This window comes from Oncorhynchus gorbuscha, linkage group LG19 (genome assembly GCF_021184085.1).
Source record: "Oncorhynchus gorbuscha isolate QuinsamMale2020 ecotype Even-year linkage group LG19, OgorEven_v1.0, whole genome shotgun sequence".
In the NCBI taxonomy this organism is placed as follows: Eukaryota; Metazoa; Chordata; class Actinopteri; order Salmoniformes; family Salmonidae; genus Oncorhynchus; species Oncorhynchus gorbuscha.
This window is the reverse complement of record NC_060191.1, coordinates 1,468,021-1,493,985: the sequence shown is the minus strand read 5'-3', so window position 1 is coordinate 1,493,985 and position 25,965 is coordinate 1,468,021. Positions and strand designations below refer to the sequence as shown.

General features: G+C 46.3%; 1 pseudogene; it reads right to left on the bottom strand.

Annotated features, from left to right (window-relative positions):
* Positions 1–5,786: 5,786 nt before the first annotated feature.
* The window catches only part of LOC124005912, a 67,358-nt pseudogene continuing 47,179 nt past the window's right edge, over positions 5,787–25,965 (bottom strand).

Here is a 25,965-nt window from a genome sequence, read left to right as displayed (position 1 = left end):
GATAGAATAAACCTGACATTTAACCAAAGCTTGTCGTGGAGTATTGTTGTGGTTTCTGGATACTTTGTGTGTATGTTTGGGATATTCCTCATTTTACCCAGCCTCTCTGATGGAGAGGAGTAGTAACACAGTCTGGCCAGCAGATGGGAGCAGAGTGAGAGACTCTCCAGGGATGGACTTTCGTGTCTGTGCTGCACTTCCATGAACTTAATCACATTTTATTGGTCACATCCACGTGTTTAGCAGATGTTATTGCGGGTGCAGCAAAATGCTTGTGTTTGTAGCTCTAACAGTTCAGTAATATCTAACAAGTATTTCACAACATATACACACACATTTAAGTAAAAGAATGAAATTAAGAATATATAACTATATGATGAGCAATGTCAGAGCGGCATAGCCTAAGATACAGTAGAATAGAATACAGTATATACATACAAGATGAGTAATACATAGACTAATATACAGTAGAATAGAATACAGTATATACATACGAGATGAGTAATACATAGACTAATATACAGTAGAATAGAATACAGTATATACATACGAGATGAGTAATACATAGACTAATATACAGTAGAATAGAATACAGTATATACATACGAGATGAGTAATACATAGACTAATATACAGTAGAATAGAGTATATACATACGAGATGAGTAATACATAGACTAATATACAGTAGAATAGAATACAGTATATACATACGAGATGAGTAATACATAGACTAATATACAGTAGAATAGAATACAGTATATACATACGAGATGAGTAATACATAGACTAATATACAGTAGAATAGAATACAGTATATTCATACGAGATGAGTAATACATAGACTAATATACAGTAGAATAGAATACAGTATATACATACGAGATGAGTAATACATAGCCTAATATACAGTAGAATAGAATACAGTATATACATACGAGATGAGTAATACATAGCCTAATATACAGTAGAATAGAATACAGTATATACATACGAGATGAGTAATACATAGCCTAAGATACAGTAGAATAGAATACAGTATATACATACGAGATGAGTAATGAAAAATGTGTAAACATTATTAAAGTAACTAGCGTTCCATTTATTAATGTGGCCAGTGATTCCAAGTCTATGTATATAGGGCAGCAGCCTCAAATGTGCTAGTGATGGCTATTTAACAGCATTTAACAGTCTGATGGCCTTGAGATAGAAGCTGTTTTTCAGTCTCTCGGTCCCAGCCTTGATGACCTTTTTGGCCTTCCCGTGACATGGTGGAAAATAAGTATTTGGTCAATAACAAAAGTTTATCTCAATACTTTGTTTTATATATCTCTATATATATATAGGAATGGGTCAAAATACCAGCAGCAGTGTGTGAAAACCTTGTGAAGACTTACATAAAACCTTTGACCTCTGTCATTGCCAACAAAGGGTATATAACAAAGTATTGAGATAAACCTTTGTTATTGGCCAAATACTTATTTTCCACCATAATTTGCAAATAGATTCATTAAAAATCCTACAATGTGATTTTCTGGATTTTTTTCTCTAATTTTGTCTGTCATAGTTGAAGTGTACCTATGATGAAAATTACAGGCCTCTCATCTTTTTTAAGTGGGAGAACTTGCACAATTGGTGGCTGACTAAATACTTGTTTGCCCCACTGTACCTTAAGAAGATCTGTGATGCTTCACAATGAGCTCTATAATCTGTCCAACAACAGATCTCAGAACTGTGTTCCACGCTGACCCATCTTAGACTGTCCTCTCATTTTTAAGATGTTCTTCCTAAAGTTGAATCCAAAGCCAACATTACTGAATATTAAACCTTTAGAATTAGCAGAACAGACAGAATCCCTCAGGAAACAGATATTCAGGATGTTGGTAGTCTATACCAAATATGAAATATTTCCATTGTCGATGAACACTGATGTGGTACAGAATTGTGATTCTGTGATAGGAATGTGATAGGAATGCATTAATCAAACATTAAAAATGGTACTACAACACACACGCAAACACACAATCCTGTAAATGTGCACATATAACAGTTGGTTGGCAGTAGGAAGAACTTGACTGTACTTGTTAGTACAGTAATAGGTTATTTTACTGTAAAGCTACAGCACTTTGAACCAGGTTACTGGCCACAGTGTTTTACTATAACGCTACAGCACTTTGAATCAGGTTACTGGCCACAGTATTTTACTGTAATGCTACAGCACTTTGAATCAGGTTACTGGCCACAGTGTTTTACTGTAAAGCTACAGCACTTTGAACCAGGTTACTGGCCACAGTGTTTTACTGTAACGCTACAGCACTTTGAATCAGGCTACTTGCCACAGTGTTTTACTGTAACGCTACAGCACTTTGAACCAGGTTACTGGCCACAGTGTTTTACCGTAAAGCTACAGTACTTTGAATCAGGTTACTGGCCACAGTGTTTTACTGTAAAGGTACAGTACTTTGAATCAGGTCAGGGGGGTGGGGGTTCAGCAGCATTAATATTAGAAAGACAGGAAATGTTGTTTTCTTTTGTGTGTTTTATGTGAACTCAGGAAACATTCCAATACCGTTCCAAATGTGTGTGTGTGTGTGTGTGTGTGTGTGTGTGTGTGTGTGTGTGTGTGTGTGTGTGTGTGTGTGTGTGTGTGTGTGTGTGTGTGTGTGTGTGTGTGTGTGTGTGTGTGTGTGTGTGTGTGTGTGTGTGTGTGTGTGTGTGTGTCAGAAGAACACAACAGAAACTGAATGTTGAACTGAACCTATAACCTTTATTGCACAGGAACAAAGCTGTGAGCGGTTATTGGAGGACAACGCTCTCCTCTGAGTGGGGAATGGAGGGACACACAGAGACAAAGAGAGAGGGACAGAGGAGAGAGAGAACAAGGGAATGAAGGGGAGAGAAGAAAGAAAAAGAGAGGGGTGGAGAAACGGGGAGGAGGGAGGGGATGGACAGCACTCTGTTTGCTTCACACCTCTACAGCCAGGTCCTGAAGGGAAAGAGAGGATTCCACTCCACAGGACTCCACAGCTCTCTGATAGACTTTACACACTCCTGGGGCTCTCCTGGACTACCCCACTGTGAAAAGCCTGTGTCCCACAGAGTGACGCAAGGTCATGGAAGGGGATCACTCAGGATGGCAGTTAACACTTGGCTGGTCTCTCTCTCTCTCTCTCCAGGGAAGTAAGCTCTCTTGCACATTGCATCGGACAGATATGGTAATGCAGTGGGCAATGAGTGCACACACACACATCGGACATTAAGTAAATTAACCTGGCCCATTACTGTAATAACTATAGGTGGCTTGTGTTCTGACAATAATAATAATACAGCATTACACACTGGGGAGAGTCAGCTACAGAGCACAACACAATCTGAGAGAGGGAGGACAGGAGGCGGAAGGAGGAGAGGAGAGAGTCAGCTACAGAGCACAACACAATCTGAGAGAGGGAGGACAGGAGGCGGAAGGAGGAGAGGAGAGAGTCAGCTACAGAGCACAACACAATCTGAGAGAGGGAGGACAGGAGGCGGAAGGAGGAAAGGAGAGAGTCAGCTACAGAGCACAACACAATCTGAGAGAGGGAGGACAGGAGGCGGAAGGAGGAGAGGATAGAGTCAGCTACAGAGCACAACACAATCTGAGAGAGGGAGGACAGGAGGCGGAAGGAGGAGAGGAGAGAGTCAGCTACAGAGCACAACACAATCTGAGAGAGGGAGGACAGGAGGCGGAAGGAGGAAAGGAGAGAGTCAGCTACAGAGCACAACACAATCTGAGAGAGGGAGGACAGGAGGCGGAAGGAGGAGAGGATAGAGTCAGCTACAGAAGGACAACACAATCTGAGAGAGGGAGGACAGGAGGCGGAAGGAGGAGAGGAGAGAGTCAGCTACAGAGCACAACACAATCTGAGAGAGGGAGGACAGGAGGCGGAAGGAGGAGAGGAGAGAGTCAGCTACAGAGCACAACACAATCTGAGAGAGGGAGGACAGGAGGGGGAAGGAGGAGAGGAGCGAATGGGAAACAGGGAAGGACAGGAGGAGAGGACAGGAGGGGGAAGGAGGAGAGGACAGGAGGGGAAAGGAGGAGAGGACAGGAGGGGGAAGTTGGAGAGGACAGGAGTGGGAAGTTGGAGAGGACAGGAATCTGAAGAGGGAGGACAGGAGGGGGAAGGAGGAGAGGGAGGAGGGGGAAGGAGGGAAGGACAGGAGGGGGAAAGGAGGAGATGAGAGGGGGAGAAGGAGGGGAGGACAGGAGGGGGAAGGAGGAGGGGACAGGAGGGGGAAGGAGGAGAGGACAGGAAGGGGAAAGAGGGAGAGGACAGGAGGGGAAAGGAGGAGAGGACAGGAGGGGGAAAGGAGAGAGAGAGTCAGCTACAGAGCACAACACAATCTGAGAGAGGGAGGACAGGATGGGGGAAGGAGGAGATTTGTGAGATCAGGGGGAAGGAGGGAAGGACAGGAGGAGAGGACAGGAGGGGGAAGGAGGAGAGGACAGGAGGGGGAAAGAGGAGAGGACAGGTGAGGGAAGGAGGGAGGATAGGTGGGGGATGGATGGGGGAACTGAGCTGACAAGGGAGAAGGAGGGGAGGACAGGAGGGGAGGCAGTTAAGGGGAAGGAGGAGAGGCAGGAGGGGGAACATAAGAGGATTTGAGGGGGAAGGACTTGGGGAGTTAAATAAAGGTTAAATAAATAAATAAAATACTGGGGAAGGAGGGGAGGACATTTGGCTCAAGGAGGAGATCAGTTTCCCAGGGAGAAGGAGGGGAGGACATGAGGAGGAAGGAGGAGATGAGAGAGGGAGAAGGCTGGGAGGACAAGGAGCTGGGGAGGAGACAGGGCAGGAGGGGGAAGGAAAAAATGGACATGAGGAGGAAGGAGGAGAGAGGGAGAAGGATTCTTAGGACAGGAGGGGGAAGGGGGGGAGGAGAGAGGGAGGAAAGGAAGAGAGGACAGAGTGAGACACTGTCTTACTCTGATAATGAGAATCACAGTGATGACAGAAATTAACATTTGTGCAAACATTGATAACACACAATAGCTTATGTTTCATGAGAAAACATCCTTATTCCAACAATACATATCATCTGTCAGTTCTATATTCGACCACCCAATTTTGTGCAATCATGGCTCAACTGAGCTGACAAGGTACTAATCTGTCGCTCTGCCCCTGAACAGGCAGTTAACCCACTGTTTCTAGGGACATTGAACATAAGAATTTGTTCTTTAACTGACTTGCCTAGTTAAATAAAGGTTAAATAAATAAATAAAATACTGTAAAAAGAGGGAATTTACTCCATTTTGGCTCAACGCAATCTCAGTTTCCCAGGCCAGAATTTACTGAATCAAACTCATGCCCCTTGCACCTTACTCTCAGGAACAGACACAAGCTGCTATTATCCCACTGAGCTGTTTCTCTCAGGAACAGACACAGAGAATCATACAAAAAATGCATTTAGTTATTTTATTAGGAACAGACACAGTTAAGAATAAATTCTTATTTTCACTGCACGGCCTAGGAACAGTCAGGAACTGCCTGTTCAAGGGCATACAACAAACCACTGCACCCTGAGCTTTCTCTCAGCAACAGACAACGGAGAAGTTACAACAAACCACTGGGCGGTTTGGGATTCACTATAACAGACTTCATTTCATTCCATCAAACTCTCTGTCAATATCCCTCTCTCTGAGGAACAGACACAGAGAATCTTACACAAATCTGTCTCTTCTCCTTTATAGTGTTAGTGAACAGACACAGGAATCATACAACAAACCATCACCATTCTAGTTTCAGGAACAGACACAGAGAATCATACAACAAACCACTGCACCCTACCTTTCTCTCAGGAACAGACACAGAGAATCATACAACAAACCACTGCACCCTACCTTTCTCTGAGGAACAGACACAGAGAATCATACAACAAACCACTGCACCCTACCTTTCTCTGAGGAACAGACACAGAGAATCATACAACAAACCACTGCACCCTACCTTTCTCTGAGGAACAGACACAGAGAATCATACAACAAACCACTGCACCCTACCTTTCTCTGAGGAACAGACACAGAGAATCATACAACAAACCACTGCACCCTACCTTTCTCTCAGGAACAGACACAGAGAATCATACAACAAACCACTGCACCCTACCTTTCTCTGAGGAACAGACACAGAGAATCATACAACAAACCACTGCACCCTACCTTTCTCTGAGGAACAGACACAGAGAATCATACAACAAACCACTGCACCCTACCTTTCTCTGAGGAACAGACACAGAGAATCATACAACAAACCACTGCACCCTACCTTTCTCAGGAACAGACACAGAGAATCATACAACAAACCACTGCACCCTACCTTTCTCTGAGGAACAGACACAGAGAATCATACAACAAACCACTGCACCCTACCTTTCTCTGAGGAACAGACACAGAGAATCATACAACAAACCACTGCACCCTACCTTTCTCTCAGGAACAGACACAGAGAATCATACAACAAACCACTGCACCCTACCTTTCTCTGAGGAACAGACACAGAGAATCATACAACAAACCACTGCACCCTACCTTTCTCTCAGGAACAGACACAGAGAATCATACAACAAACCACTGCACCCTACCTTTCTCTCAGGAACAGACACAGAGAATCATACAACAAACCACTGCACCCTACCTTTCTCTGAGGAACAGACACAGAGAATCATACAACAAACCACTGCACCCTACCTTTCTCTGAGGAACAGACACAGAGAATCATACAACAAACCACTGCACCCTACCTTTCTCTGAGGAACAGACACAGAGAATCATACAACAAACCACTGCACCCTACCTTTCTCTGAGGAACAGACACAGAGAATCATACAACAAACCACTGCACCCTACCTTTCTCTGAGGAACAGACACAGAGAATCATACAACAAACCACTGCACCCTACCTTTCTCTGAGGAACAGACACAGAGAATCATACAACAAACCACTGCACCCTACCTTTCTCTGAGGAACAGACACAGAGAATCATACAACAAACCACTGCACCCTACCTTTCTCTCAGGAACAGACACAGAGAAATCGCAATAATATTATATTTAAAGCTATACTGTGGTACACTGCTATGCTATGGTAAAATATACTGTACTGTACTATCAGTTGGCTTAACAGAAGTGGCTTGGAAAAACAATTGCCTTTACATTTTCCCGATTGGTGGACACAGTTTCCAATCAAGGTTCTGTTACTGAAGCATTAAGTTCTGTACCAGTTAAAGTGCGACAATATACTCTCAGTAAGCTTGTACAGTCAGCTTGGAATGAAGAGCATTGATTGGCTGGCGTAGCGTTCTACAGGATGTCAAACAATTTAGAGATTGTCCTCTCTCCCTGATTGGCTTCTGCCGCTTGTCACTCAGAGGGAGAGAGGAGAGGCATAACTCCACCTTCCTCTGGGATAAAGGGAAGAGTTGTCCATGCATTTATCCCTCTGGAAAAAAATCTTTAATACGATGTTGGTGTTAAGTTTAGTTCTTCAGTTCAGAACAGTTCAGTAGAAAGGCTATAAAGGTTAACAGGTGTGGCTCCTGTCCAATTTAGTTCCACAGACTTAATAAAACCCACTTCCCCTGCTGGGCAGGTCCCTCCCTCCTGCCCCTGTCCTGCTGTGCTGATTGGGTCGGGGCGGTGTCCATCGATGCTGCTGGGCACCTGGTTGGTCAGCCATTGGTGTTGGTGATGGTCTTGGCAGTGTAGTTCTGGAACAGTGGCTGGAGGAACATCCCGACCGTTCCGGACACACACACAATTATAAAGATCCACAGGAAGAGACGGTCGATCACCATGGCAACATACTTCCAGTCCTCGCTCACCTGAAGAGGGTGAGGCAGAGGTTTACATAAGTACACTTCTTACTGAAAGTATTCCCACCTTTGACTTTTTCCACTTATTGTTGTGTTACAAGATAGGATTCAAATGGATTTAATTGTCATTTTTTGTGAACGATCTACACAAAATACTCTAATGTCAAAATGGAAGAACAATTCTAACATTTGTAAAATACCTATGAAAAATAAAACACTAATATACAGTATCTTGTTTACACAAGTAGTGTAATGACCCTGGGTTTATAAGTGCGGATATCGACTCTGCTGCTTGAGCATGCTTTTGAGGCTCTGTCAAGTTGGTTGTTGGTCATTTTCAAGTCTTGCCATAGATTTTTTGACATTGGGTTTTAGGTTATTGTCCTGCTGAAAGGTGAATTTGTCTCCCAGTGTCTGTTGGAAAGCAGACTGAACCAGGTTTACCTCTATTCCATTTATTTTTATCCTAAAAAAACTCCCTAGTCCTGCCGATGACAAGCATACCCATAACATGATGCAGCCACCAACATGCTTGAAAATATGAAGAGTGGTACTCAGTGATGTGTTATGTCGGATTAGCCCCTAACACAACGCTTTGTATTCAGGACGGAAAAAAATATTACTTTAGTGCCTTATCGCAAACAGGATGCATGTTTTGGAATATGTGTATGTGAAGGGAGGACCTGAAGTGAAAGAAGGATCAGGTGGGTCTTAAAAGTGGTCGGCATGGAAACGGACGGTAACCATGGAGATGATGAGTGGCGCTGATGGACAGAATTACAAGGACTGTTAATTCACCATGTCAGGGTCTCTCATTCCAGAAGAATGTTATTTCCTCCCTCTCCATGCCTTCAGGCATCCCTGCCCACTGAAGGAAAAATCCCCCCCCCCCCTGTCGTTCATCCTCCTCTCTTTCTACTCCTCTACTCCTACATTGGGAGAGCCCTGTTTTATTCACTCACAATGCTGATATCATACAGTAGCTAAGATTAAAACTGTGTTAAATATTCAGAGCAGAACAAGTGTAGCCCATGAATTCATAACCATTCACCCATAGTTATTCTCCCTAGAATGTAGCAGTAGGTGGTAGCTATTCATAGGTTGCACCTCCGTCACATCATGCCATTGTTATGGACGTTCTCAAGCCGCCCTCCACCATAGTGGTGCCCAAAAGTTGTGATAAGCCCAGTCATTCTGAACAGAGGCTATTGACTGTTTAGTCTAAATTACACTATAGTGGACTGGAAATATTATTATATTGCTAAAGTGGGCAAATATTTAGTAGGACACAACTTTGACATCATTATCATGTCATCAAATGTACTTCAAACAGATGGCAATGAAGTTATTAGTTAGCAATGCTAACGTTAGCTAGTTAAAATCTGGTGTCCTCCCCTCAATCTTAGCTAGCTAGCTAACGTTATACTGCATTTAAATTCAATCTGGCAACATCAAAATGATGACAAAAGGTTTTCCTAATAATTATTTGCCTCCTTTTGAATGCCATTGTATTTCCAAGCCACTATAATGCACTTTGCATGAAATCTTCATCAGCGCTTATTGACAATGCATTGAGTAGAGTGCTAGGAATCAGTCCTAAAACAAATGTTCAAAACAATACCGTCTCGAAACGGGCCTATCTGCTGTGAATAAGTGTAGATATATGGCCTTCTAGACCGAGTGTAAGTAACATTCTATGATGTGTATGGCAGAACAGGGTTAAGACATCATATACACTGCTCAAAAAAATAAAGGGAACACTAAAAATAACACATCCTAGATCTGAATGAATGAAATATTCTTATTAAATACTTTTTTCTTTACATAGTTGAATGTGCTGACAACAGAATCACACAAAAATTATCAATGGAAATCAAATGTATCAACTCATGGAGGTCTGGATTTGGAGTCACACTCAAAATTAAAGTGGAAAACCACACTACAGGCTGATCCAACTTTGATGTAATGTCCTTAAAACAAGTCAAAATTAGGCTCAGTAGTGTGTGTGGCCTCCACGTGCCTGTATGACCTCCCTACAACGCCTGGGCATGCTCCTGATGAGGTGGCGGATGGTCTCCTGAGGGATCTCCTCCCAGACCTGGACTAAAGTATCCGCCAACTCCTGGACAGTCTGTGGGGCAACGTGGCGTTGGTGGATGGAGCGAGACATGATGTCCCAGATGTGCTCAATTGGATTCAGGTCTGGGGAATGGGCGGGCCAGTACATAGCATCAATGCCTTCCTCTTGCAGGAACTGCTGACACACACCAGCCACATGAGGTCTAGCATTGTCTTGCATTAGGAGGAACCCAGGGCCAACCGCACCAGCATATGGTCTCACAAGGGGTCTGAGGATCTCATCTCGGTACCTAATGGCAGTCAGGCTACCTCTGGCGAGCACATGGAGGGCTGTGCAGCCCCCCAAAGAAATGCCACCCCACACCATGACTGACCCACCGCCAAACCGGTCATGCTGGAGGATGTTGCAGGCAGCAGAACGTTCTCCACGGCGTCTTCAGACTGTCACATGTCTTCAGTGTGAACCTGCTTTCATCTGTGAAGAGCACAGGGTGCCAGTGGTGAATTTGCCAATCTTGGTGTTCTCTGGCAAATGCCAAACGTCCTGCACGGTGTTGGGCTGACAGCACAACCCACACCTGTGGACGTTGGGACCTCATACCACCCTTATGGAGTCTGTTTCTGACCGTTTGAGCAGACACATGCACATTTGTGGCCTGCTGCAGGAAGTTTTGCAGGGCTCTGGCAGTGCTCCTCCTGCTCCTCCTTGCACAAAGGTGGAGGTAGCGGTCCTGCTGCTGGGTTGTTGCCCTCCTACGGCCTCCTCCACGTCTCCTGATGTACTGGCCTGTCTCCTGGTAGCGCCTCCATGCTCTACGCTGACAGACACAGCAAACCTTCTTGCCACAGCTCGCATTGATGTGCTATCCTGGATGAGCTGCACTACCTGAGCCACTTGTGAGGGTTGTAGACTCCATCTCATGCTACCACTAGAGTGAAAGAACCGCCAGCATTCATAAGTGACCAAAACATCAGCCAGGAAGCATAGGAACTGAGAAGTGGTCTGTGGTCACCACCTGCAGAACCACTCCTTTATTGGGGGTGTCTTGCTAATTGCCTATAATTTCCACCTGTTGTCTATTCCATTTGCACAACAGCATGTGAAATGTATTGTCAATCAGTGTTGCTTCCTAAGTGGACAGTTTGATTTCACAAAAGTGTGATTGACTTGGAGTTACATTGTGTTGTTTAAGTGTTCCCTTTATTTTTTTCAGCAGTGTATATAATGTGATATACAGTGGGGCAAAAAAAGTATTTAGTCAGCCACCAATTGTGCAAGTTCTCCCACTTAAAAAGATGAGAGAGGCCTGTAATTTTCATTATAGGTACACTTCAACTATGACAGACAAAATGAGAAAAAAAATCCAGAAAATCACATTTGTAGGATTTTGAATGAATTTATTTGCAAATTATGGTGGAAAATAAGTATTTGGTCAATAACAAAAGTTTATCTCAATACTTTGTTATGTACCCTTTGTTGGCACTGACAGAGGTCAAACATTTTCTGTAATTCTTCACAAGGTTTTCACACACTGTTGCTGGTATTTTGGCCCATTCCTATATATATATAGAGATATATAAAACAAAGTATTGAGATAAACTTTTGTTATTGCAGATCTTGCAGATCTCCTCTAGAGCAGTGATGTTTTGGGGCCGTTGCTGGGCAACACGGACTTTCAACTCCCTCCAAAGATTTTCTATGGGGTTGAGATCTGGAGACTGGCTAGGCCACTCCAGGACCTTGAACTGCTTCTTATGAAGCCACTCCTTCGTTGCCCGGGCGGTGTGTTTGGGATCATTGTCATGCTGAAAGACCCAGCCACGTTTCATCTTCAATGCCCTTGCTGATGGAAGGAGGTGTTCACTCAAAATCTCACGATACATGGCCCCATTCATTCTTTCCTTTACATGGATCAGTTGTCCTGGTACCTTTGCAGAAAAACAGCCCCAAAGCATGATGTTTTCACCCCCATGCTTCACAGTAGGTATGGTGTTCTTTGGATGCAACTCAGCATTCTTTGTCCTCCAAACACGACGAGTTTTTACCAAAAAGTTATATTTTGCTTTCATCTGACCATATTACATTCTCCCAATCTTCTTCTGGATCATCCAAATGCTCTCTAGCAAACTTCAGACGGGCCTGGACATGTACTAGCTTAAGCAGGGGGACACGTCTGGCACTGCAGGATTTGAGTCGCTGGCGTCATAGTGTGTTACTGATGGTAGGCGTTGTTACTTTGGTCCCAGCTCTCTGCAGGTCATTCACTAGGTCCCCCCGTGTGGTTCTGGGATTTTTGCTCACCGTTCTTGTGATCATTTTGACCCCACGGGGTGAGATCTTGCGTGGAGCCCCAGATCGAGGGAGATTATTAGTGGTCTTGTATGTCTTCCATTTCCTAATAATTGCTCCCACATTTGATTTCTTCAAACCAAGCTGCTTACCTATTGCAGATTCAGTCTTCCCAGCCTGGTGCAGGTCTACAATTTTGTTTCTGGTGTCCTTTGACAGCTCTTTGGTCTTGGCCATAGTGGAGTTTGGAGTGTGACTGTTTGAGGTTGTGGACAGGTGTCTTTTATACTGATAACAAGTTCAAACAGGTGCCATTAATACAGGTAATGAGTGGAGGATAGAGGAGCCTCTTCTTAAAGAAGAAGTTACAGGTCTGTGAGAGCCAGAAATCTTGCTTGTTTGTAGGTGACCAAATACTTATTTTCCACCATAATTTGAAAATAAATTAATAAAAAATCCTACAATGTGATTTTCTGGATTTTTTTCCTCCTTTTGTCTATCATAGTTGAAGTGTACCTATGATGAAAATTACAGGCCTCTCTCATCTTTTTAAGTGGGAGAACTTGCACAATTGGTGGCTGACTAAATACTTTTTTGCCCCACTGTATAGTTGTACGGAATGGTGAATAAATGATGTATTTCTACGTTACTCACACTCTGGTCGTCGTCTTCAGTCTTCATGTGGTTGGCGATGAAGCGGACCCCGTCAACAGCCTCCTCCAACCCAGGGCAGGCTTGTCCTAGCACGGCCTGGGTCAGGGCTGGGCCCCCTCCTACCTGTTTCCCCCTGGGCCGGTTCCCCTGCCCCCCCTCCCTGTCTTCCCTCAGCCCGTTCAGCCCCTCCATTGACCCCCTCCCCCTCCCCCCGTGCCCCCTCCCAGCTCCCCTACAAACTGTTTCACCGACGCCCGGTTCACGTAACACGTACAGGGTTCGTTGTTAGCCGTGCCACCCCCTCCGCTCCCCAGCCCCAGGCCCACCATCAGCCCCCCGGCGGAGCCCCCATCCCTGCCCCCCTCCCTCTGCTCCTGGCCCCTCCGTCGCTGGCGCAGCTTCTGACGCTCGCAGCTGTTCTGGGGCTGGCGCATGAAGAGCAGCGCAGGCAATTTGTTGAGGAACACCAGCTTGACCCAGGGGGGCATGGTGTGTGTGGTGGGTGAGCGGTGGTGCACGTTGAGAACACACACACTGGTGACAATAGAGAAGGTCACCAGGACCATGGTGAACATCAGGTACTTCCCGACCAGAGGAACGTCCAGGGAGGTGGGGGGGACGATCTTAGAGATCAGCAGGAGGAACACTGTGAGGGCCAGCAGGACAGAGATACACAGGGTCATCTTCTCTCCACAGTCAGAGGGCAGATAGAACACTAAGATAGCCAGAGAGGTGATGAGGACACAGGGGATGATGAGGTTGATGGTGTAGAACAGAGGTTTCCTGCGGATGATGAAGTCATAGGTGATGTCTACGTAGGTGGGGTCGGCAGGGTTCTCGTTGCGGCGCCCCGGCAGGGCGATGATGTCCCACTCTCCGCTGGGTGTGAAGTCGTCCATGCTGGCCACGTCGGACCTCAGGATCAGGTCGATCTCTGTGCGGTCGTAGGTCCAGGAGCGGAACCTCATGGTGCAGTTCTGCTGGTCGAAGGGGAAGTGTTTGACCTCGATCTTACAGGCTGACTTGTAGATGGCTGGAGGCAGCCAGAAGATACTGCCGTCATGGGAGACCACCGCGTTGGAGTAGAAGGAGACCTCGTACATTCCGTCAGCACTAAGGAAGGAGGGGTGGAAAGAGAGAGAACGTTAGACTATTGGAAGGATTTTAGATATTAAAATATAGTATATAAAATCCATGCCCTTTTAAATCGATCACATCTTTGAATTTTTTTTGTAATACATACAGATTAAAATTAGCAGAAAAGAGCGAGACGGTTTCTCCTATAAATGGGTGTAAATGTAACCTCAGCTCTCTGTGTGTCTCATTAAATTTCCTCCAGTCTCACTACAAATCCTTTATCACACAGCCTCAGCCACATCTCACACAGGCAGGACTGGGTGACAGGACAGGTAAGACTCTACTGTTACAGACAGCCAGGTAAGATGACCACAGAAGATATCTCTCTCTCACACACACACACACACACACACACACACACACACACACACACACACACACACACACACACACACACACACACACACACACACACACACACACACACACACACACACACACACACACACACACACACACACACACACACACACACACACTCTCTCTCTCTCTGACGACAGAAAGATGGAGAAGGTCAGATAGACGAGGGTGTGATGCGTATCAGGACTGCAAAGTAACACACAACTCCTTATATAAACATGCTGGTCACTGCTCAGGGAAACATCATCCTTCCTTAACCTGGACACAGCGAGGACAACTCAAGAGAACTCAGGTAGGGAATGGGGTCAAATGCCTCAGGTAAAGAACAGGTCAAATCCCTCGGGTAGGGAAGGGGTCAAATGCCTCAGGTAGAAAACGGGTCAAATCCCTCAGGTAGGGAACGGGTCAAAGAACTCAGGTAGGGAAGGGGTCAAAGAACCCAGGTAGGGAAGGGGTCAAATGCCTCAGGTAGGGAAGGGGTCAAATGCCTCAGGTAGGGAAGGGGTCAAAGAACTCAGGTAGGGAACGGGTCCAATAGCTCAGGTAGGGAAGGGGTCAAAGAACTCAGGTAGGGAAGGGGTCAAAGAACCCAGGTAGGGAAGGGGTCAAATGCCTCAGGTAGGGAAGGGGTCAAATGCCTCAGGTAGGGAAGGGGTCAAATGCCTCAGGTAGGGAAGGGGTCAAATGCCTCAGGTAGGGAACGGGTCAAATACCTCAGGTAGGGAACGGGTCAAATGCCTCAGGTAGGGAACAAGTCAAATACCTCAGGTAGGGAAGGGGTCAACTACCTCAGGTAGGGAAAGGGTAAAATACAGTGGGGCAAAAAAGTATTTAGTCAGCCACCAATTGTGCAAGTTCTCCCACTTAAAAAGATGAGAGAGGCCTGTAATTTTCATCATAGGTACACTTCATCTATGAAAGACAAAATTAGAAAAAAAATCCAGAAAATCACATTGTAGGATTTTTTATGAATTTATTTGCAAATTATGGTGGAAAATAAGTATTTGGTCACCTACAAACAAGTAACATTTCTGGCTCCTCTGTCCTCCACTCGTTACCTGTATTAATGGCACCTGTTTGAACTTGTTATCGGTATAAAAGACACCTGTCCACAACCTCAAACAGTCACACTCCAAACTCCACTATGGCCAAGACCAAAGAGCTGTCAAAGGACACCAGAAACAACATTGTAGACATTGTAGGTGTCAAATGCCTCAGGTAGGGAAGGGGTCAAATAGCTCAGGTAGGGAAGGGGTCAAATAGCTCAGGTAGGGAAGGGGTCAACTACCTCAGGCAGGGAACAAGTCAAATACCTCAGGTAGGGAACAAGTCCAATGCCTCAGGTAGGGAAGGGGTCAAATGCCTCAGGTAGGGAAGGGGTCAAATGCCTCAGGTGGGGAAGGGGTCAAAGAAATCAGTTAGGGAAGGGGTCAAATACCTCAGGTAGGGAAGGGGTCAAATAGCTCAGGTAGGGAAAGGGTCAACTACCTCAGGCAGGGAACAAGTCAAATGCCTCAGGTAGGGAAGGGGTCAAATACCTCAGGTAGGGAAGGGGTCAACTACCTCGGGTAGGGAAGGGGTCAACTACCTCGGGTAGGGCACAGGTCAAATACCTCAGGTAGGGAAGGGGTCAACTACCTCGGGTAGAGAACAGGTCAAATACCTCAGGTAGGGAAGGGGTCAACTACCCACAGGTTTGGAAGGGGTCAACTACCTCGGGTAGGGAAGGGGTCAACTACCTCAGGTAGGGAACGGGTCAAATACCTCAGGTAGGGAAGGGGTCAACTACCCACAGGTAGGGAAGGGGTCAACTACCCACAGGTAGGGAAGGGGTCAACTACCCACAGGTAGGGAAGGGGTCAACTACCCACAGGTAGGGAAGGGGTCAACTACCCACAGGTAGGGAAGGGTCAACTACCCACAGGTAGGGAAGGGGTCAACTACCTCAGGTAGGGAAGGGGTCAAATACCTCAGGTAGGGAAGGGGTCAACTACCCACAGGTAGGGAAGGGGTCAACTACCACAGGTAGGGAACGGGTCAAATACCTCAGGTAGGGAACGGGTCAAATACCTCAGGTAGGGAAGGGGTCAACTACCCACAGATAGGGAAGGGGTCAACTACCTCAGGTAGGGAACGGGTCAAATACCTCAGGTAAGGAACGGGTCAAATAACTCAGGTAGGGAACAAAGAAAGAGAGCAATGGAGGAAGATTACCCTTCGTAAGGAATTAAATCAATGGAACCCATTAGTTTGTGACTGACTGTGTTAATGTGTTGCGAGTGGTTATGGGGGTGGATCAGTTTAGCCCCCACCGGTTGGTTAATCAGCGTAAGACGGCATTAGAGAAAGAGGAGATTGAGGCCAGACAGTTCACTTTCACTGATAAGATAGCTTACACAGGGTTAAGACACTCTGATAAGATAACTTACACCGGGCTAAGAGACTACAATAAGATAGGAACTAGAAGACTGGAGTTGAGGAACAATGCTGTACTGTGTGTGTGTGTGTGTGTGTGTGTGTGTGTGTGTGTGTGTGTGTGTGTGTGTGTGTGTGTGTGTGTGTGTGTGTGTGTGTGTGTGTGTGTGTGTGTGTAACTCACTTGTTATACAGAACAACGTCTGGCAGCTAGATGTGTGTGTGTGTGTGTGTGTGTGTGTGTGTGTGTGTAACTGTGTGTGTTGTACAGTGTGTGTGTCTGGCAGCTAGTGTGTGTGTGTGTGTGTGTGTGTGTGTGTGTGTGTGTGTGTGTGTGTGTGTGTGTGTAACTCACTTTTATACAGCACAATATCGGGCAGCTAGATGTGTGTGTGTGTGTGTGTGTGTGTGTGTGTGTGTGTGTGTGTGTGTGTGTGTGTGTGTGTGTGTGTGTGTGTGTGTGTGTGTGTGTGTGTGTGTGTGTGTGTGTGTGTAACTCACTTTTATACAGCACAATATCGGGCAGCTAGATGTGTGTGTGTGTGTGTGTGTGTGTCTGTGTGTGTGTGTGTGTGTGTGTGTAACTCACTTTTATACAGCACAATATCGGGCAGCTAGATGTGTGTGTGTGTGTGTGTGTGTGTGTGTGTGTGTGTGTGTGTGTGTGTGTGTGTGTGTGTGTGTGTGTGTGTGTGTGTGTGTGTGACTCACTTTTATACAGCACAATATCGGGCAGCTAGATGTGTGTGTGTGTGTGTGTGTGTGTGTCGTCTGTGCGTGTGTGTGTGTGTGTCTGTGCGTGTGTGTCTGTGCGTGTGTGTGTGTGTGTGTGTGTGTGTGTGTGTGTGTGTGTGTGTGTGTGTGTGTGTGTGTGTGTGTGTGTGTGTGTGTGTGTGTGTGTGTGTGTAACTCACTTGTTATACAGAACAACGTCTGGCAGCTAGATGTGTGTGTGTGTGTGTGTGTGTGTGTGTGTGTGTGTGTGTGTGTGTGTGTGTGTGTGTGTGTGTGTGTGTGTGTGTGTGTGTGTGTGTGTGTGTGTGTGTGTGTGTGTGTGTGTGTGTGTAACTCACTTGTTATACAGAACAACGTCTGGCAGCTAGATGTGTGTGTGTGTGTGTGTGTGTGTGTGTGTGTGTGTGTGTGTGTGTGTGTGTGTGTGTGTGTGTGTGTGTGTGTGTGTGTGTGTGTGTGTGTGTGTGTGTGTGTGTGTGTGTAACTCACTTTTATACAGCACAATATCGGGCAGCTAGATGTGTGTGTGTGTGTGTGTGTGTGATGTGTGTGTGTGTGTGTGTGTGTGTGTGTGTGTGTGTGTGTGTGTGTGTGTGTGTGTGTGTGTGTGTGTGTGTGTGTGTGTGTGTGTGTGTGTGTGTGTGTAACTCACTTTTATACAGCACAATATCGGGCAGCTAGATGTGTGTGTGTGTGTGTGTGTCTGTGTGTGTGTGTGTGTGTGTAACTCACTTTTATACAGCACAATATCGGGCAGCTAGATGTGTGTGTGTGTGTGTGTGTGTGTGTGTGTGTGTGTGTGTGTGTGTGTGTGTGTGTGTGTGTGTGTGTGTGTGTGTGTGTGTGTGTGACTCACTTTTTATACAGCACAATATCGGGCAGCTAGATGTGTGTGTGTGTGTGTGTGTGTGTGTGTGTGTGTGTGTGTGTGTGTGTGTGTGTGTGTGTGTGTGTGTGTGTGTGTGTGTGTGTGTGTGTGTGTGTGTGTGTGTGTGTGTGTGTGTGTGTAACTCACTTGTTATACAGAACAACGTCTGGCAGCTAGATGTGTGTGTGTGTGTGTGTGTGTGTGTGTGTGTGTGTGTGTGTGTGTGTGTGTGTGTGTGTGTGTGTGTGTGTGTGTGTGTGTGTGTGTGTGTGTGTAACTCACTTTTATACAGCACAATATCGGGCAGCTAGATGTGTGTGTGTGTGTGTGTGTGTGTGTGTCTGTGCGTGTGTGTGTGTGTGTGTGTGTGTGTGTGTGTGTGTGTGTGTGTGTGTGTGTGTGTGTGTGTGTGTGTGTGTGTGTGTGTGTGTGTGTGTGTGTGTGTGTGTGTGTGTGTGTGTGTGTGTAACTCACTTGTTATACAGAACAACGCCTGGCAGCTAGATGTGTGTGTGTGTGTGTGTGTGTGTGTGTGTGTGTGTGTGTGTGTGTGTGTGTGTGTGTGTGTGTGTGTGTGTGTGTGTGTGTGTGTGTGTGTGTGTGTGTGTGTGTGTGTGTGTGTGTGTGTGTGTGTGTGTGTAACTCACTTGTTATACAGCACAACGTCGGGCAGCCAGATGTGTTTGGAAGGCAGTCTGACCTTCTCCATGCCATCAAACTCCTCAGGGACCCAAGTCAGACGGTAGTCCTGCCATTCCTGGACACCAATCACAGACCAGAGAACAGAGTTAATGACCAATCACTCAGCTGAGAAGATTTTTACTAACCAATCATACAGCAGAGTTAGTGACCAATCAAAAGTCATAGAAGAGTGTGAGACCCACAAACAATTGCTGTGAGCTTCACTTTTGAAATAACACTCAGTGAAATGCATCTTTACTTTCCATAATGATCTTCATGTAAATATGTTCCTATAGAGACCTTTACTGTCCTGTCCGGGAACAGTGTGATAACTCAGCTCCATTAATTAGAGATGTAAGACAGAAGGACTAATGTCTACCATGACCCTATAGTAAGTCAGTTAAAAACACTCACTCAAACACACATCTAATCATCCTGACTGAAATGGCCGCCTGCCAAGTATCCAGATCGCGTGTGTGACAGTGAGTGCATATGTATGTGTGTATGTCTGTGCGTGTGTGTGTGTGTGTGTGTGTGTGTGTGTGTGTGTGTGTGTGTGTGTGTGTGTGTGTGTGTGTGTGTGTGTGTGTGTGTGTGTGTGTGTGTGTGTGTGTGTGTGTGTGTGCGAGTTTGACTCCCAGACACACATGATTGAAGGTGTGTGGGTCAGTCACTGACGTGCTCTTAGTGACATGCTCATGCTCTTAGTGACCTTGATGGTGGTAGCCCTATAACTGTGATGTATTATGAGCCATAATGGTCCAGATAGCAGTGGCTCTATGGCTGTTAGGGCTGTAGTAGAACCTTAATAACCATTTACAATGGGGGCTCTGTAACTGTTATTGCAACAGTAAATGCCATGTAGAGCCATAATGGCCATGATGCCAGATGCTACATGCCTTGAATATGGTGGCTCTGTGAAACAGTGATGTGTTGTGGTATTATCAGAGCCAGAATGGTGGTGAAAGTGATAGCAGTGGCTCTTTTGGCTCAGGACTGGTTTCCTTGGCATCTCCTCTTGGCCATGACCAAGGGCCTCATAAAACATGTATGCTCATTCTCTATTCAATTACAGACCATCTATCACCTTCACACACGCACATGTGTACACACACACAGACACACACATGTGTACACACACACAGACACACACATGTGTACACACACAGACACACACAAACAGGTTTCCATAACTGTTCATAACTGATTTATACACATTAGTGCATTTACAGCTGTGCGTGTGCATGTGTGTGTGAACCTGTCCACTGGGCAGTGTGTTATGTTGCAGGCCCCAGCTGCAGACACACAGAGAACCAGCTGTGTAGAACAGGGTCAGAACTCAGCATGCCAGGATTAGTCTCTCACAACAACAATACAGAACTGTGTCTCTCTCTGCCGCATACTGCAATGTGATGCTCCCGAGTGGCGCAGTGGTCTACGGCAATGCATCGCAGTGCTAGCGGCGTCACTACAGACCCTGGTTTGATTCCAGGCTGTATCATAACCGGCCGTGATTGGGAGTGCCCAGCGTTGTCCGGGTTCGGGTTTGGCCGGGGTAGGCTGTCATTGAAAATAACAATTTGTTCTTAACTAACTTACCCAGTTAAATAAAGATGAAATCAAATAAATAAAGATGCTGGGTAGAAAAGTACTGTAGTGTATGACAACCCTCCTGGGAAACTCTGGTTGTGTGTTCATGTTCCCATTGAATGACCAGAATGTCTGTGTTGAGTTGTAGGAGACTGATACAGGGACAGGCATGTTCAACCCCCTACTGGTTCAGATTGCTATGTCTGCCTGCCCAGGCCTATTCCTAACTTAGCGGCAGAATGAACAAACACGTTATTACACGATGCAATTTGTTGTGTTATCAATTAACAGAAAGGAGAGCATCGTTGCATTCTTAAATGTACATTTAATGAAGTCAGACTACCTACCAGTTGATTTGGCAATACAAGAGATAAAAGACAGAGCTAAGTAACAGTAGGAGAGGAATGAAGACAGAGGGCTAAGGAGAGAGAGGTGAAGAGAGAGGGATAAGGAGAGAGAGGTGAAGACAGAGGGATAAGGAGAGAGAGGTGAAGACAGAGGGATAAGGAGAGAGAGGTGAAGACAGAGGGATAAGGAGAGAGAGGTGAAGACAGAGGGATAAGGAGAGAGAGGTGAAGACAGAGGGATAAGGAGAGAGAGGTGAAGACAGAGGGATAAGGAGAGAGAGGTGAAGAAAGAGGGATAAGGAGAGAGAGGTGAAGACAGAGGGATAAGGAGAGAGAGGTGAAGACAGAGGGATAAGGAGAGAGAGGTGAAGACAGAGGGATAAGGAGAGAGAGGTGAAGACAGAGGGATAAGGAGAGAGAGGTGAAGACAGAGGGATAAAGAAAGAGAGGTGAAGACAGAGGGATAAGGAGAGAGAGGTGAAGACAGAGGGATAAGGAGAGAGAGGTGAAGACAGAGGGATAAGGAGAGAGAGGTGAAGACAGAGAGATAAGGAGAGAGGTGAAGACAGAGGGATAAGGAGAGAGAGGTGAAGACAGAGGGATAAGGGGAGAGAGAGGTGAAGACAGAGGGATAAGGAGAGAGAGGTGAAGACAGAGGGATAAGGAGAGAGAGGTGAAGACAGAGAGATAAGGAGAAAGAGAGGTGAAGACAGAGGGATAAGGAGAGAGAGGTGAAGACAGAGGGATAAGGAGAGAGAGGTGATAAGAGAGAGAGGTGAAGACAGAGCGATAAGGAGAGAGAGGTGAAGACAGAGGGATAAGGAGAGAGAGGTGAAGACAGATGAAGACAGAGGGATAAGGAGAGAGAGGTGAAGACAGAGGGATAAGGAGAGAGAGGTGAAGACAGACAGATAGATAAGGAGAGAGAGGTGAAGACAGAGGGATAAGGAGAGAGAGGTGAAGACAGAGGGATAAGGAGAGAGAGGTGAAGACAGAGGGATAAGGAGAGAGAGGTGAAGACAGAGGGATAAGGAGAGAGAGGTGAAGACAGAGGGATAAGGAGAAAGAGCTGAAGACAGAGATAAGGAGAGAGAGGTGAAGACAGAGAGATAAGGAGAGAGAGAGGTGAAGACAGAGAGATAAGGAGAGAGAGGTGAAGACAGAGAGATAAGGAGAGAGAGGTGAAGACAGAGGGATAAGGAGAGAGAGGTGAAGACAGAGGGATAAGGAGAAGAGAGGTGAAGACAGAGGATAAGGAGAGAGAGAGGTGAAGACAGAGAGATAAGGAGAAAGAGAGGTGAAGACAGAGAGATAAGGAGAGAGAGGTGAAGACAGAGGGATAAGGAGAGAGAGGTGAAGACAGAGGGATAAGGAGAAGAGGTGAAGACAGACAGATAAGACAGAGGGAGAGAGAGGTGAAGACAGAGGGATAAGGAGAGAGAGGTGAAGACAGAGGGATAAGAGAGAGAGGTGAAGACAGAGGGAGGAGATAGGTGAAGAGAGACAGAGGGATAAGAGAGTGAAGACAGAGGAGATGAAGACAGAGGATAAGAGAGAGAGGTGAAGACAGAGGGATAAGAAGAGAGAGAGGTGAAGACAGAGGGATAAGAGAGAGAGGTGAAGACAGAGGGATAAGGAGAGAGAGGTGAAGACAGAGGGATAAGGAGAGAAGACAGAGGGATAAGGAGAGAAGAGTGTGAAGAGAGAGAGATAAGACAGAGATAAGAGAGTGAAGACAGAGAGATAAGACAGAGGGATAAGAGAGAGAGGTGAAGACAGAGGGATAAGGAGAGAGAGGTGAAGACAGAGGGATAAGGAGAGAGAGGTGAAGACAGAGGGATAAGGAGAGAGAGGTGAAGACAGAGGGATAAGGAGAGAGAGGTGAAGACAGAGAGATAAGGAGAGGTGAAGACAGAGGGATGAAGACAGAGGGAGGTGAAGACAGAGATAAGAGAGGTGAAGACAGAGGGATAAGGAGAGAGAGGTGAAGACAGAGGGATAAGAGAGAGGTGAAGACAGAGGGATAAGGAGAGAGAGGTGAAGACAGAGGGATAAGGAGAGAGAGGTGAAGACAGAGGGATAAGGAGAGAGGTGAAGACAGAGGGATAAGAGAGGTGAAGACAGAGGTGAGAGGTGAAGACAGAGAGATAAGGAGAGAGGTGAAGACAGAGGGATAAGGAGAGAGAGGTGAAGACAGAGGGATAAGGAGAGAGAGGTGAAGACAGAGAGATAAGGAGAGAGAGGTGAAGACAGAGAGATAAGGAAGACAGAGGGATGAAGAGAGGATGAAGACAGAGGTGATAGAGGGAGAGAGAGGTGAAGACAGAGGGATAAGGAGAGAGGTGAAGACAGAGGGATAAGGACAGAGAGGTGAGACAGAGGGATAAGGAGAGAGGTGAAGACAGAGGGATAAGGAGAGAGAGAGGTGAAGACAGAGGGATAAGGAGAGAGAGGTGAAGACAGAGGGATAAGGAGAGAGAGGTGAAGACAGAGGGATAAGGAGAGAGAGGTGAAGACAGAGGGATAAGGAGAGAGAGGTGAAGACAGAGGGATAAGGAGAGAGAGGTGAAGACAGAGGGATAAGGAGAGAGAGTGAAGAGAGGTGAAGACAGAGGAAGATAAGGGAGAGAGAGGTGAAGACAGAGGATAAGGAGGTGAAGACAGAGGATGAAGACAGAGGGATAAGGAGAGAGAGGTGAAGACAGAGGGATAAGGAGAGAGAGAAGACAGAAGACAGAGTGGATAGAGGAGAGAGAGGTGAAGACAGAGGGATAAGAGAGAGGTGAAGAGAGGTGAAGACAGAGGGATAAGGAGAGAGAGGTGAAGACAGACAGAGGGATGAAGACAGGAGATAAGGAGAGAGGTGAAGACAGAGGGATAAGACAGAGAGAGAGAGGTGAAGACAGAGGGATAAGGAGAGAGAGGTGAAGACAGAGAGATAAGAGAGAGGTGAAGACAGAGGGATAAGGAGAGAGAGGTGAAGACAGAGAGAGAGGTGAAGACAGAGAGAGAGAGGTGAAGACAGAGGGATAAGGAGAGAGAGGTGAAGACAGAGGAGAGAGATGAAGACAGAGATAAGGAGAGAGGTGAAGACAGAGACAGAGAGAGATGAAGAAGACAGAGGAGAGGTGAAGACAGAGGGATAAGGAGAGAGAGGTGAAGACAGAGGGATAAGAGAGATGAAGACAGGATAAGAGAGAGGTGAAGACAGAGGGATAAGGAGAAAGGTGAAGACAGAGAGATAAGGAGAGAGAGGTGAAGACAGAGGGATAAGGAGAAAGAGAGGTGAAGACAGAGGATAAGGAGAGAGAGAGGTGAAGACAGAGGGATAAGAGAGAGAGGAGGTGAAGACAGAGGGATAAGAGAGAAGACAGAGGGATAAGGAGAGAGGTGAAGACAGAGAGATAAGGGATAAGAGAGAGGTGAAGACAGAGAAGACAGAGATAAGAGAGGTGAAGACAGAGGTGAAGACAGACAGAGGGATAAGGAGAGAGAGGTGAAGACAGAGGGATAAGGAGAGAGAGGTGAAGACAGAGGGATAAGGAGAGAGAGGGGATAAGGAGAAGAGGTGAAGACAGAGGGATAAGACAGAGAGAGAGGTGAAGACAGAGGGATAAGGAGAGAGAGGTGAAGACAGAGGGATAAGGAGAGAGAGGTGAAGACAGAGGGATAAGGTGAAGACAGAGAGAGGTGAAGACAGAGGATAAGGAGAGAGAGGTGAAGACAGGAGAGAGAGAGGTGAAGACAGAGGGATAAGAGAGAAGACAGAGGATGAAGACAGAGGTGATACAGAGAGAGGTGAAGACAGAGGGATAAGGAGAGAGAGGTGAAGACAGAGAGATAAGGAGAGGTGAAGAGAGACAGAGGGATAGGAGAGAGAGGTGAAGACAGAGGGATAGACAGAGGATAAGAGAGAGGTGAAGACAGAGGGATAAGGAGAGGTGAAGACAGAGGTGAAGACAGAGAGAGAGGTGAAGACAGAGAGATAAGAGAGAGGTGAAGACAGAGGAGATAGAGGATAAGAGAGAGGTGAAGACAGAGAGATAAGGAGAGAGAGGTGAAGACAGAGGGATAAGAGAGAGGTGAAGACAGAGGGATAAGGAGAGAGGTGAAGACAGAGGGATAAGAAGACAGAGAGAGGTGAAGACAGAGGGATAAGGAGAGAGAGGTGAAGACAGAGGGATAAGGGAGAGAGAGGATGAAGACAGAGGGAAGACAGAGGGAGAGAGAGGTGAAGACAGAGGGATAAGGAGAGAGAGGTGAAGACAGAGGGATAAGGAGAGAGAGGTGAAGACAGAGGGATAAGGAGAGAGAGGTGAAGACAGAGGGATAAGGAGAGAGAGGTGAAGACAGAGAGATAAGGAGAGGTGAAGACAGAGGGATAAGGAGAGAGAGGTGAAGACAGAGAGATAAGGAGAGAGGTGAAGACAGAGGTGAAGAGAGGGATAAGGAGAGAGAGGTGAAGACAGAGAGATAAGGAGAGGTGAAGACAGAGGGATAAGGAGAGAGAGGTGAAGACAGAGGGATAAGGAGAGAGAGGTGAAGACAGAGGGATAAGGAGAGAGAGGTGAAGACAGAGGGATAAGGAGAGAGAGGTGAAGACAGAGGGATAAGGAGAGGTGAAGACAGAGGGATAAGGAGAGAGAGGTGAAGACAGAGGGATAAGGAGAGAGAGGTGAAGACAGAGGGATAAGGAGAGAGAGGTGAAGACAGAGGGATAAAGAGAGAGAGGTGAAGACAGAGGATAAGGAGGAGAGGTGAGACAGAGGATGAAGACAGAGGGATAAGGAGAGAGAGGTGAAGACAGAGGGATAAGAGAGAGAGGTGAAGACAGAGGGATAAGGAGAGAGAGGTGAAGACAGAGGGATAAGGAGAGAGAGGTGAAGACAGAGGGATAGAGAGGTGAAGACAGAGGGATAAGAGAGGTGAAGACAGAGGGATAAGGAGAAAGAGGTGAAG